Raw genomic sequence first — 13,547 nt, 5'->3', positions numbered from 1 at the left:
GCATCAGAAATACTCTTATTGTTCTGCTTCTTTCTGTTTCCAGATTTTGCACAGTACACTTTTTGCAGTTGCTGTAGCTAATTTTAGAGCCCATGTGCTGGAGTAGTGATGAGTACTGTATTTTTTTAAATTCTGGTTTTAATTAGATTAGGTTGAATCCAACAAAGTCATTGCATGAATGGAACATGCACCAGTGGGTTGGGGGAAAACCCAGACCAGATTCTGGTTTGGGGGCATGGGGTAAGGAAGGCCTGCAGTGTGAGCAGAAGGTGTTCTCTGGTTGTAGCAACTTGCTCCTGTACCTGCTCCCTGATCCTTTTTTCTTGAGTGGAGATGACAGTGCCCTTTGCATGCACTGCACACGTTTTACCAATGAGCTACAGTCCCTGGCTTTGGTGTTGTTGTTTCTATATTTATATTTCTTACATCATGAGTCCCAAGGTGCCACAGATGTGGTTCTCAGGCAGCGTGATTCATTCAGGCACTGCCAAGACCCAAACCTACTAAGATTTGCAAAGGTGGTGTTCTCATGCACATATGCCCTGTGTACGTGCATACAAACTACATTTGCAGAAGTTTCTCAGTGCATCTGGGAAGAAGTGACTGTATGTACATGTGCTACCCAATCATGTTTGTGTTTCGATTTAGCTTTCATAAATTTGATGCACACATTCTAACCCCGGAGTGACAAGCTACAATCAGCTCTTGATTTCATCAACTTGTCATGCTTTAATCATTCCTCTTGGCAGATCTTTCAACATATGCTACAGCACCATCTTCTAAAACAGGCGTTCCCCCAATGCTGTTTTATTAACTCCGTCTTTTAATTTATTTTGAGCTTCTTATAAGATGCAGTCAATGTGTCTGAAGAGAGGCTGTCAGTCTCCGATCCACATGGCTGGGAAGCATTTGAGGGCTCGTTTAAGTCCCACAAAATGAGTAAAAGATGAAAAATTAATCAGTGAAAACACCAGCTATGAAAAAGCACCATCAGGGATCTTCTCATACTGCCCACAACACTGACGGAAATTCAAAGTTAAGGTCACTTCATAGACTCTAATACAGATGCCATAAAGAGCAGCGGGAGTTTAAAGAGACTAGAATCTAGCCAATTCCCTGAAAACGACGCTTGGAATAGACTAAAATGTTATCAGTTCTTAACAGATGCCATTAGTCAAGACTAGACTGGTTTGCCCATTTTCCTTTCATCAATACTGTACTGAGGGTAGGGCTGAAAGTCTATGCACCCAACTGGACCATGTAATTCATGATATGGGACATGTAAACCATTTGTATGATGGCAACCCTGTTTTTCCCTTTCAAGATTAAAGTAACACAGAAATCTAGCCTGATGATAGGTGCCTCATTATCTTGCATACATTGTGGTAGAAGGAGATGGTACAAGTAAAGCCAACTGGTTCACTGTGCCAGAAGGGATATTTATAGTACAAATGTCCTGCTGAACTCATTGTATCCCTAGGTAAGTGCATATAAAGTTGTATGCATACATGTTACATTCTGTTTCTTGAATTTCCCCAAAGCCTTCCTTAAAATGGGGCAATCCTCATACAACGCTAGTGATGGATTGAAAGGTAACAGAAGCATCTGTGGCATGCCATGCTCAAAATCAAGCTATTTTGCATTTCATATTCCTTAATAAATACCATTCTATCATGCCACCCATGACAAATGCCGATCAGAATCCCCATGGATTAAAAACACACACACACACAAGCGAAAATAGCCATCCTTTCCTTGTTTCTTATGATTATTCACATCACCCTTTTCAGATTGAAGGATGACTCATATTTATTTTAAAATGTAGCAAATAAATGTAATAAGATTTTCAAAGTGGCAAACAAGCTTTATACTAAAGCAACCGTAAAAACACAAAGCCAATTGAAATAAACAACCAAGCCACTAATAAAAGCAAAGGTACACGCATTAGCACCAGAACCCTAAAATCATGCTCAAAAGCCGAGGGGGTGTATATGTTTGTGATATTGCACCAGAAACTGGTCTTTGATAATAGATGCAGGGTGGACTTAAATCCTTTATTCTTGACAACTGACACTTCTTCAGTTTTCACAAACCTCGTCACTGTCACATCTGAAGCAATAACATGAATGGCGAAGTCCATGGATCAGTCTACATTCTGCCTAGCAACTCCACTGTGATCTGTTTGGTGGAATCAGTTCCCCCAATGACTAGTCACAATTCTATACATATACATCTCTCTTCCCCAGCTCTCTTATTTGGTCTCAAAGGTCTCTCTGCTAAATCTCATCTTTAGGATCTACAACAGCCTAGGCATTATCAGATGAAATAGCCCCATCATAATCTCATGCTCTTCTGAGTTTTGGCTAATTCCTTTACAAATAACCTTGAGTCGTCTGTATGTCCTCTCCTCATATCTTAGGAGAGAATCTCACTTTCCCCTTCAACCCCTCCCCCCACAAATATTATCTTTTGCTGTCTTCTGGGTGGTTATGTTTAATCTCAGGATTAAGCAGAAGCCCGTAGTTTGCCTTGAACAGCTTATCAGCTTCCAAGAGACATTTACAAGGAGAGAAAGGCTCTGGTTTTGATAGCAGTAATTGTATTTAGCTTGTAAGATACAAGGCTATTTATCTCATGTCTGGGAAATCACAGAGGAGGGAAGAATGGAGAATGCTGGCTGATAAAAAAAAACTAAATAGAATTAAAAAAATAAAAAAGGAAGTCAAGAAGAAAAGAAACAACCTCCCCACGGCACCCCCAAGTGGGAAGATGCTCTAAGAAATGGACTAACCATTGTATAAAATACAACTCTTTTGGAAAAAGAGATAAAAGAGGAAGGCGTGAAGTGAACAAGAGCTGGACGAAAAAGGAGACATCTTCAAGGAAATTAGAATTCAATGCAGTTCAAACTCCATGAATCTTTGCTGTCTGGTTTGTAGCAGCATTTGACCCCAGTTTTTGAGCTGCAAAGAACAGACACTTCCTTCACAATGCTGAGGCTTGCTCCCGCTTGCTCCTGGGCACCTGATTTAAAATTGCTAGCTGGAGAGGGGGATGTTTATGCTATTTACTTTTGCATTTATATCCCACCTGCCTTTCATAAAATTCCACAAATGGGGTAGTGTTCCATCTAGGAATCAACCATACTTATGTCTGGTCAGTGCCTGGATGGGACATTGTCTCGGAACTTCAACCTCATTGTTGCATCACTTGGGAAGACAGGCAAACTAATGGCAGTGTACTGGAAGAAGCAAAATGAAAAAATTCCTTCCAGTAGCACCTTAGAAACCAACTATGTTTGTTGTTGGTATGATCTTTCATGTGCATGCACACTTCTTCAGATACACTAGAGCAGAAGTCACCAGACCTTTATATATAGTGAGAGGGTGGGGAGGGGTATTACTCAGAAGGGTGGTGGGAATGGGTGATTGGCTGATAGGTGTGGCAAACCTGTTGACGACTGTTAACGACTTCAATTGGTCTTACAGGAAAAAGCAAGGGGTAAGATGGCTAAAAACAGCTTTCTCATGTATAATGAGATAAGAATCCAATGGTTTACCACACCTATCAGCCAATTATTTTTTGGATTATTTTGTTTTGACTACAGCAGACCAACACGGCTACCTACATGTAACTGGAAGAAGCAAAGATTACCAGTGTCAAAGCAATGATTCTTCAACATCAACTTCGTTGGACTGGTCATGTTGTGTGGATGCCTGATTATCGTCTTCCAAAGCAACTACAGTGGTGCCTCCGGTTGCAGACGGGATCCGTTCCAGAGCTCTGGTCGGATCCTGAGGTTTCCGCAACTGGAGGGACCACTTCTGTGCATGCGCATGGTGCGGTAGAGCGCTTCTGCGCATGCGTGCGCAGCAAAACACTTCCGGGTTTGCCGCTTTCGCAACCCAAAGTTTACTTTACCTGTGGGTAACATAAGCCAAAGTGCTACTGTACTCTATTCTGAACTTAAAAATGGAAAGTGTAATGCTGGTGATCAACAAAAGAGGTTTAAAGACTCTCTCAAGGCAAATCTAAAAAAAATGTAGTATAAACACCGGCAACTGGGAAACACTGGCCTGTGAGCACTCCAAAGGTGTCATGGACTTTGAAGATGGTTGAACTCATGACGAGAGGGAGAAGCGTACTAAGAGGAAGGCATGCTTGGCAAACCCTCACTGTGATCAACTCCCGCCTGGAAACCTATGTCCCCACTGTGGAAGGACGTGTGGATCCAGAACTGGCCTCCACAGTCACTTACGGACTCACTGTTAAAACCATGTTTATGGAAGACAATCTTACACGGCTTTGAGTGATCACCAAAGAAGAAGAATGTATTATTTGCTTTTCAGGTCACGCCCTTGGACAATATCTTGGGAGTGGAGAGGTATGGAGTGAACCCAATCCTAAACAAACTTATTAGGGAATAAGCCATGCTGGACTTCCATTCCAGTAAGCATGCTTTAGTTTAGTTTCCCTTGGATCCCTTGAGTGATCAATATAATTGGGATTGGGAAGGAACTTTCTCCAGACTGGCAATGACCCTGGAAGGTTTCTGCTTTCCTCTACAATATGCAGTTTGGTTCGTTCACATGAATCCTTTCAAATATTTGCTCTGTAAATGCCTTTATGCCAGGGATGGGGAAGCTATGGCTCTCCAGATGTTGGACTCCAACCTTTTAGCTCCACTCAATGTAGCTAATGATCAAGGATGATGGGGATTATAACTCAACAACATCTGGAAGGCCACAGTTTTACATAATATTGCTTGCCTGCAGGCAGAAGTTCAATGAGAGAGCACATATATTATATGCAAAGGGGCAGGTTCAGTCCCTGGCATCTTCAGTCAGGGCTGGGAGTGATCCCTGCCAGCAATCTGGAGGAAGTGTAATCAATATGGAACTAAATGGGCAATGCTTTGAGTCAGTATGACAGCTTTCTGTGTTCCTATGTTCACCATGGCATGAATTCCATAATCCAGTGACTGGAGTCCCTTGGAAGCTTATCAGGAGTTCGTCAGTCACATCAGTAATGAAGACAAATGGCACAAAATATGTTTTATATACCATAGCAAAATATCCCCATAATGTGCAGCTCCAGAGGAGTGTTTGGTGTGTCTTGGTCCAGCAATTAGAGATGACTCAAGCATTACATCATAGGCAGTAAATGCTTTTTAAAAACTACATAGAAAGCCACATTTAAGCATTATTTTAGCAGATTTTCCTTAACAATTCTACATTTGTTTTTCTTGCAAAACATACCTTTTCAGGTGTATTTTATTTTATTTTATTTTTTAGCCCAGAGCTGCACCACAACATTTTGAGAGAAGTGCAAAATTCAAAGGGTTATTAAGTTCTGAAGGATTGCTGTGTTCCCATGGGAATTCACAAGGTTCTAATTAGTCAGGCTTCCCTAGTCCATATACAGGTTTAGGACCTTACATCAGGTCTGATGACTTTCAGTATAGCCTAGTACTGTCTTCTTCAACTGGCAACAGTTCTCAAGTCTTTTGCAGAGGACTTTCCCATGACCTGGAACATCTTGTTAACTGGAGATGTCAGTGATAGAACCTGAAGCCTTCTGCCTGCTGATCTGCAACTGTGCCATGGTCCCTTTCTTACCACCTTGTGGAAAACTGGGCCAATTAACTAATTAATAACAGCATCACTTTCTTTGCTAGCATGGCTAACTGGTTGTGATGGAGTCAGATGAAGCAGGATGACTCCCTACAGAGTATGGTTTTTTTGGGTGTCTTTTTAAAAAACTAAATACAAGTTTTGAAAGCAAGTGTTTCTTTAAAAGGTAAACAGCTTCTCTGAAGCACAACACTAATTATTACAGGTGGTTTGGTTTCCACTAGAGCTCTGTCCAACCCCTCCCTCCCTCACCTCTTTATACAATCTTCCTACTGCTCTGAAGGATGCTCAGGGATCCAATGGATGAATAAACATACAGAATGTGAAGTTCACATTAATGTACATTCCATTTCTGGCAAAGCCCCAGGTGTATTTTGTAAGTAAACAGAGCAAGACAGAAAGGGGTGAGGGAGCCTCCTGTCTCAGAAGTAATTGAAACCTAGGTACCTATCTTATGTCCAGGTCAAGGCAAGAGATTTATTTTCAACACTTCTAACCATCTTGGATTCTTTCCTTACTTGAAGATTCAGGGGTGTTTTTTTTTTATTAAAAAAATGTCCTTTTTTATAGTGAAATGTCCAAAACATGAGTCTTTGCTGCAATAAAAGCATGCCAGAAAGAGGCTTCAGTGGCTTCTATTAGCACCCATCAGGAATGTAGTTCGTAGATGAGACAACATTCTCCAAATCACCAAGCAATCTTGGAGAAAGCACTCACTACTAGGAAGACTACAAGTTATTCCACTTTATTCTCAGACCACATGGGTGTTGCATGAATTCTCACACGGGAGGGCAATATGAGAACAGGTGAGAGACACGCATATAGTCATCTGCTTCAATTGCGTTGCTATTTTTGATCCATGCATTTCCCCATTACTGTTACTAATGTCTGTCGGGAGCACATATATAAAAATAATCATTAGAATCATAGAATCTTAGAGTTGGGTCATCTAGACCAACTCTGTGCACTGCAGGAATCTCAGCTAAAGAATCCATGATTGTTCCTCTGGGACAATGGACACACACAGCCAACGACTGTTCTGCAGTCACAAGTTATGCTCCACAGGCATATCTTCCAGAAGTTAATAGGCCCTCCCATTATTTAAAACTATCTGTCCCTTCGCTGTTGTTACTCCCCCATCTCTGGGTCTTCTTCTGTCTTGGAATGAGTGGCTGAGCCCCATTATTCTCTTCTACTCACTCAGAGGTTCCTCATTTAAGCATTTTCACAAGACCAGAAAGCTCACTCAGTGGCATTAGGATAAAATAGATGCTAGTAGTTTAAGCCATGTGACATTTAAGGCAGCGGATGCATGTGACACAGATTCATTCTTGCAATGGCTATTGTATGAGTGAAACCATTAATCACACTGAAAATGCTTAATAGGGATAAAACCAGCATTGAAGATTCAGGTACGGGGTTCTACCAAGACTCATCAGCTGTTTTAAGGGTCATTGTAGAGATTGTCTCTACATGGTAAATTCTAATTCTGCTTGTGACTCTCTTTAATGTTCTGCTTAACCCGTCACTTTTGAAACATTTGTAATCGCTTTGTGTTTGAAGCATCTTTGTAGAATTAGCAGTTCGCCAAACTCTACTGAAAATAAATTACTTTGGGGTTATTCATGAACATTCACTGAAATGTCTAGAGGCTCTTTAATTACCTGGCTATATTCACAAAACCCAGAAACTGAAACAGCAGACTGTAGTGTTCCAGTTTAAATTATCCAAATTGTTTGATTATCCACATTCACCATACACTACTATGTAGCCGCAGTTTAAAATAGCCCTATGTAACTAGCACCCCTGCTTGTTTGAACTTCTAATTATCCATATATTTCGGGTGTTCCCACCCTTACCAAGCCATTTAAATTACATGAGGTTGCATTGTGTATCCCTGTGTACAAAGGAATGGAATGTAAATAAGTCCTTTGCGGCATCAACCTGGTGGGATAAGTCCCACGATTGGAATGTAAAAATGGAGGGATACAATCTATTTCAGAGAAACAGACCAGACAAGAAAGGAGGAGGAGTGGCGTTATATGTCAGGGATGTGTATACCTGTGAAGAGATCCAAGATTTAGAACCTCAAAGCCAAAGTGAGAGCATTTGGGTCAAAATTAAGGGAGAGAAGAATAATAGTGACCTCATTGTGGGAGTTTACTATAGATCCCCAAGCCAAACGGAGGACATAGATGATGCATTCCTGGAACAGATGGCCAAGCATGCAAAAGGAAGGGAGATAGTAGTAATGGGGGACTTCAATTACCCAGATATTTGTTGGAGGTCAAACTCAGCCAAGAGCATAAGGTCAAACAGATTCCTCACTGGCCTTGCAGACAACTTCATTGTCCAGAAAGTGGGAGAAGCAACAAGAGGAACAGCCATTTTAGATCTGGTCCTAACCAATGTCGATGACCTGGTTAATGGGGTAGAAGTGGAAGGATCATTAGGCGCAAGTGATCATGCTCTTCTGAAGTTTACTATACAACGGAAAGGAGCAGCCAAGCATACTAGGACTCAATTTCTTGACTTTAAGAAAGCCGACTTCATAAAACTTAGGGAAGTGCTGGGTGAGATCCCATGGACAGTAATACTAAAAGGAAAGGGAGTTCATGATGGCTGGGAGTTTGTTAAGAGGGAGATAGTAAAAGCACAACTTCAGGCAATACCAATGAGACGGAAACATGGAAGGTGCCTAAAGAAGCCAGGGTGGCTATCTAAAGAACTTTTAACTGAGTTAAGATTAAAAAAGGATGTGTACAAAAAATGGAAAAGGGGGGAAACCACCAAAGAGGAATTCAAACAAATAGCCAGCACGTGTAGACACAAAGTCAGAAAAGCTAAAGCACAGAATGAACTCAGGCTTGCTAGAGAGGTTAAAAGCAACAAAAAAGGCTTCTATGGGTATGTTCGTAGCAAAAGGAAGAACAAAGAAACAGTGGGGTCACTCAGAGGAGAAGATGGTGAAATGCAAACAGGGGACACAGAAAGGGCTGAACTCCTCAATGCCTTCTTTGCCTCAGTCTTCTCCGATAAAGAAAACAATGCCCGACCTGAAGAATTTGGAGGAAATGATTCAGCAGAGGAAACACAACCCAGAATAACTAAGGAGATAGTACAAGAATACTTGGCTAGTTTAGATGTATTCAAGTCTCCAGGGCCAGATGAACTGCATCCAAGAGTATTAAAAGAACTGGCAGATGTGATCTCAGAACCACTGGCAGTCATCTTTGAGAATTCCTGGAGAACAGGCGAAGTCCCGGCAGACTGGAGGAGGGCAAATGTTGTCCCTATTTTCAAAAAGGGGATAAGAGAGGACCCAAATAATTACCGCCCAGTCAGTCTAACATCAATACCAGGGAAGATTCTGGAGCAGATCATTAAGCAAACAATCTGTGAGCACCTAGAAAGGAATGCTGTGATCACCAATAGTCAGCATGGATTTCTGAAAAATAAGTCATGTCAGACTAACCTGATCTCATTTTTTGACAGAATTACAAGCCTGGTAGATGAAGGGAACGCAGTGGATGTAGTCTACCTTGATTTCAGCAAGGCATTTGACAAGGTGCCCCATGATATTCTTGTAAAGAAGCTGGTAAAATGCGGTCTTGACTATGCTACCACTCAGTGGATTTGTAACTGGCTGACTGACCGGACCCAAAGGGTGCTCATCAATGGTTCCTCTTCATCCTGGAGAAGAGTGACTAGTGGGGTGCCACAGGGTTCTGTCTTGGGCCCGGTCTTATTCAACATCTTTATCAACGACTTGGATGATGGACTCAAGGGCATCCTGATCAAATTTGCAGATGACACCAAACTGGGAGGGGTGGCTAACACCCCAGAAGACAGGACCACACTTCAAAACGACCTTGACAGATTAGAGAACTGGGCCAAAACAAACAAGATGAATTTTAACAGGGAGAAATGTAAAGTATTGCACTTGGGCAAAAAAAATGAGAGGCACAAATACAAGATGGGTGACACCTGGCTTGAGAGCAGTACATGTGAAAAGGATCTAGGAGTCTTGGTTGACCACAAACTTAACATGAGCCAACAGTGTGACGCGGCAGCTAAAAAAGCCAATGCAATTCTGGGCTGCATCAATAGGAGTATAGCATCTAGATCAAGGGAAGTTATAGTGCCACTGTATTCTGCTCTGGTCAGACCTCACCTGGAGTACTGTGTCCAGTTCTGGGCACCACAGTTCAAGAAGGACACTGACAAACTAGAACGTGTACAGAGGAGGGCAACCAAAATGGTCAAAGGCCTGGAAACAATGCCTTATGAGGATCGGCTAAGGGAGCTGGGCATGTTTAGCCTGGAGAAGAGGAGGTTAAGGGGTGATATGATAGCCATGTTCAAATATATAAAAGGATGTCACATAGAGGAGGGAGAAAGGTTGTTTTCTGCTGCTCCAGAGAAGCGGACACGGAGCAATGGATACAAACTACAAGAAAGAAGATTCCACCTAAACATTAGGAAGAACTTCCTGACAGTAAGAGCTGTTCGACAGTGGAATTTGCTGCCAAGGAGTGTGGCGGAGTCTCCTTCTTTGGAGGTCTTTAAGCAGAGGCTTGACAACCATATGTCAGGAGTGCTCTGATGGTGTTTCCTGCTTGGCAGGGGGTTGGACTCGATGACCCTTGTGGTCTCTTCCAACTCTATGATTCTATGATTCTATGATCAAATTTCAGCATTAAAAAATTCTTAGCTCCAAGGAGTGAGCAGGATGCTCTGGTCTGTAATTGGATAGATGAGCCACAATTGTGGAGGGTTTGTTTGTTTGTTTGTTTTAGAAGTTTATAGGAATATTAGAGGGATTTATTTGAAACCTACTTTAGAAAAAGGGACGCGGGTGGTGCTGTGGGTTAAACCACAGAGCCTAGGACTTCAGAAGGTCGGCGGTTTGAATCCCCGCGACGGGGTGAGCTCCCGTTGCTCGGTCCCTGCTCCTGCAAACCTAGCAGTTTGAAAGCACATCAAAGTGCAAGGAGATAAATAGGTAGGAAGGTAAACGGCGTTTCCGAGTGCTGCTCTGGTTCACCAGAAGCAGCTTAGTCATGCTGGCCACATGACCCGGAAGATGTACGCTGGCTCCCTCGGCCGATAAAGCGAGATGAGCGCTGTAACCCCAGAGTCAGTCATGACTGGACCTAATGGTCAGGGGTCCCTTTACCTTTACTTTACTTTAGAAGAGGAAAAGTGCAATAACATAAATCTAATATCTATTTTAGTTCCCTGGTTTTCCATATCACATGGTGGATTCCTTGTTGACTAATATCATATGCAGTGGTTTAGCTGACAATGAACTTCATAACTACCATACTTTCCACAAATTATAAAATTTCGGTTTGCAAAAAATGCAACCAGTTTGCACAAAATGATTGCTGAGGATTGTCCATTGGATTCTTTAGAATACAAATGAAGAGCTTGTAGCCCAACAACCTATCTAGCTTAAATTGGACTCACTGTCATTTTGTGATGGCTATCTTCCCTTGGAGAGCTGGAAGGTCAACCTATAGCTGAGAACGGTGGCAATCCTCAGCCTCCTGCCTTCCGAAGCAGAAGTAGCAACAGAATTACTTCTTCAAAACATTTTTAGTATGGTAGGTGAAACAATGCAGCACAGTGACATTTACAAATTTCTCCTGAGTGCCATAATTTGGTACCATCTAATTTATGAACAGCTTCTACAGTACAACAAATTATAGGATGCATCCTGAACTTTCCTCTCTCTTTTTTCTGTTTGGGCTGCAAGCTGCATATCAATAGAGTAACCAAATAAAGCTACAGTTACTTAATTGGTGGAGGGCAATTTTAAATTGGTATACTGTGAGTAAAGGACATATATCTATACTTTTTAGGCTAACGGGAATGAAAAGGAAACATTGACATTTTCCTTTGATAACCAGTGGTATCTTTTTGATTATATAATTGGTTTCCTTCAACTGAGGTGATATGCAGATTTATTTAAATTTGATTGAAATGTTTGTGTGTGTGATCTCGGCCAAATAGATACCCTTTGACAGTCAACTTAAGGGAGAATCATCTCCTCTGAAGGCTCTGAAGAATCTGTGAACATCACTGCTACCCACAGTGTACTTTAGGATTATTTGAGCTAAGATGCATTTACAAAGGGTATATTTTATGAGAAAATATATCCAACATGCAAATTTTCATGCTGATATTTCAAATTTATTTAGAATTTGAAAATTAATGCAGAAAAGGATAGGAGCAGACTTAGAGATGAAACTGTGTGAAATTGATTCGTACCTGTAAAGCTGCTGATGGCTGTAGCATGGCTAATAGGAGAACCTCAATAGGAGGTCAATGATAGATTAAGTCAAATGATGAGAGGAAAATGGGGTATTTCTATGAGTTTAGCATTGTCTGGGAATAAGACACTGGATTCTTAGCACAAACTATTAAGGCAAAGTTTTCTGCTTTCTGTTCTGATTTTCAGTGAGTGTGTATCTCATCTCTGTGAAACATATTGTAGTCTGCCTTTGCAATTTCAGAAGGAAGCTCCCAATATGGCACAAACCATAGATAAAGATCCCTTTATATTCACTGTTACTTTGGCCTGCAAGCATGACAACACATTACAGAGGGAGAAAATACAGTTATTACTTGAAAGAGAGGTTCTATTTATTGTTCCTGAATTAAGATGTGATTACTAAAATAACTTCCTTAGGGGTGCCAATTCATTAAAGTTTATTTTTAAAAAGTAATAATAGTCAATTAACTGTGCTATTTCAATCAAACAACAAACTAATTGAAGAACAAAATTAATAAACAGGAAACTCAGTATACCCACAATAAACAGAAGATGCCCTCAACCGGCAATCTCTGCATCTTCTTTCTTTGCCCAACTAGCAGTATTTCCTGCTTATCCCACTGCACCATCTTGGTTCAGCAGTGCATTTACCGTACTAGCCAATAGATTTCTTCAGCAGCAGGAGTGAGTAGCGCAGCAAAGCAAAGCAAGTTTAAGGGGAAGGAGCAATCTGGAAGTCCTAGACAACTTAATAGGAAACCACCACTAAATGCCTCCATTAATTGCATGAATCAGATAGTGTTGCTTTTCAGTCCTATGGGTGATTAAAGGGAAGGCAGTTAAAAAATAAAATTTAAAAAATCATTTTAAAATTTTGTGCTACTGAAATTCCAAGCACCAATTTCTGGTGGTGACGCTGTAACAGGAAACTTTCCCAAGAAGGAAGAAAAGCAACAACAAGCAGTACCAATGTTAATGATCAAGAGTGTTCACGATATATTAAATTTATTGTAGCTCCTCCTTCCCAGACGTCATATGCTACACCCCATTTTCATTGATTCAGAAAAGCCACAAGTAGCAATTGTATGTTTGTCAAAACCATTTGGGCAGCAGTCCACAACTTACATGGCAAATGTTCTTCCCAACTTCCTACAGGAATAGTCCAGAGTATACAGATTATGAGAAGAGCCAATGCTTTTTTTTCTGGGGGTATGCAGGGGTACACATACCCCTAAACATTTTGTGAATCTAAGTTTGGCCTCATTGAAGGGCAGTATTTCAATATGAGTTGGAAAATGGGAGTACCCCTAAACATTTTTTTAGAAAAAAAAGCACTGGGTAGAGCTACTTTTGTTACTTTGTCTCTGCAGAATCAGATTATATTCAGAGGTTCCAACATTTGACATGTGTATGTTGTTGTTGTTTTTTGACACATTACATGCACTTCATATGTGTGCCACTCCTTAAAATACGGATGTTCCGCAAAACACCTTATACCCAACGTGGTGAACACGATCTGATTATTTCAGCTTTTACAAACTGAGAGAAATTTTGTTCAGCTCTTTGTTCCTCCAGGTGGAGCTGTTAATATTTGTACGCTGTGCGCCAATATACTGTGCGGCTCCTGTATTAAG

General features: G+C 41.2%; 1 protein-coding gene across 33 annotated transcripts in view; it reads right to left on the bottom strand.

Annotated features, from left to right (window-relative positions):
- Positions 1-13,547, bottom strand: part of NRXN3 (neurexin 3) — a 1,187,696-nt gene that overhangs the window by 149,096 nt on the left and 1,025,053 nt on the right. The gene's annotated exons all lie outside the window — the stretch shown is intronic.

Source organism: Podarcis tiliguerta (genome assembly GCF_965153285.1).
Source record: "Podarcis tiliguerta genome assembly, chromosome: 1".
Classification (NCBI taxonomy): Eukaryota; Metazoa; Chordata; class Lepidosauria; order Squamata; family Lacertidae; genus Podarcis; species Podarcis tiliguerta.
The sequence above is the reverse complement of the archived record's forward strand: the minus strand, read 5'-3'. Positions and strand labels throughout refer to the sequence as shown.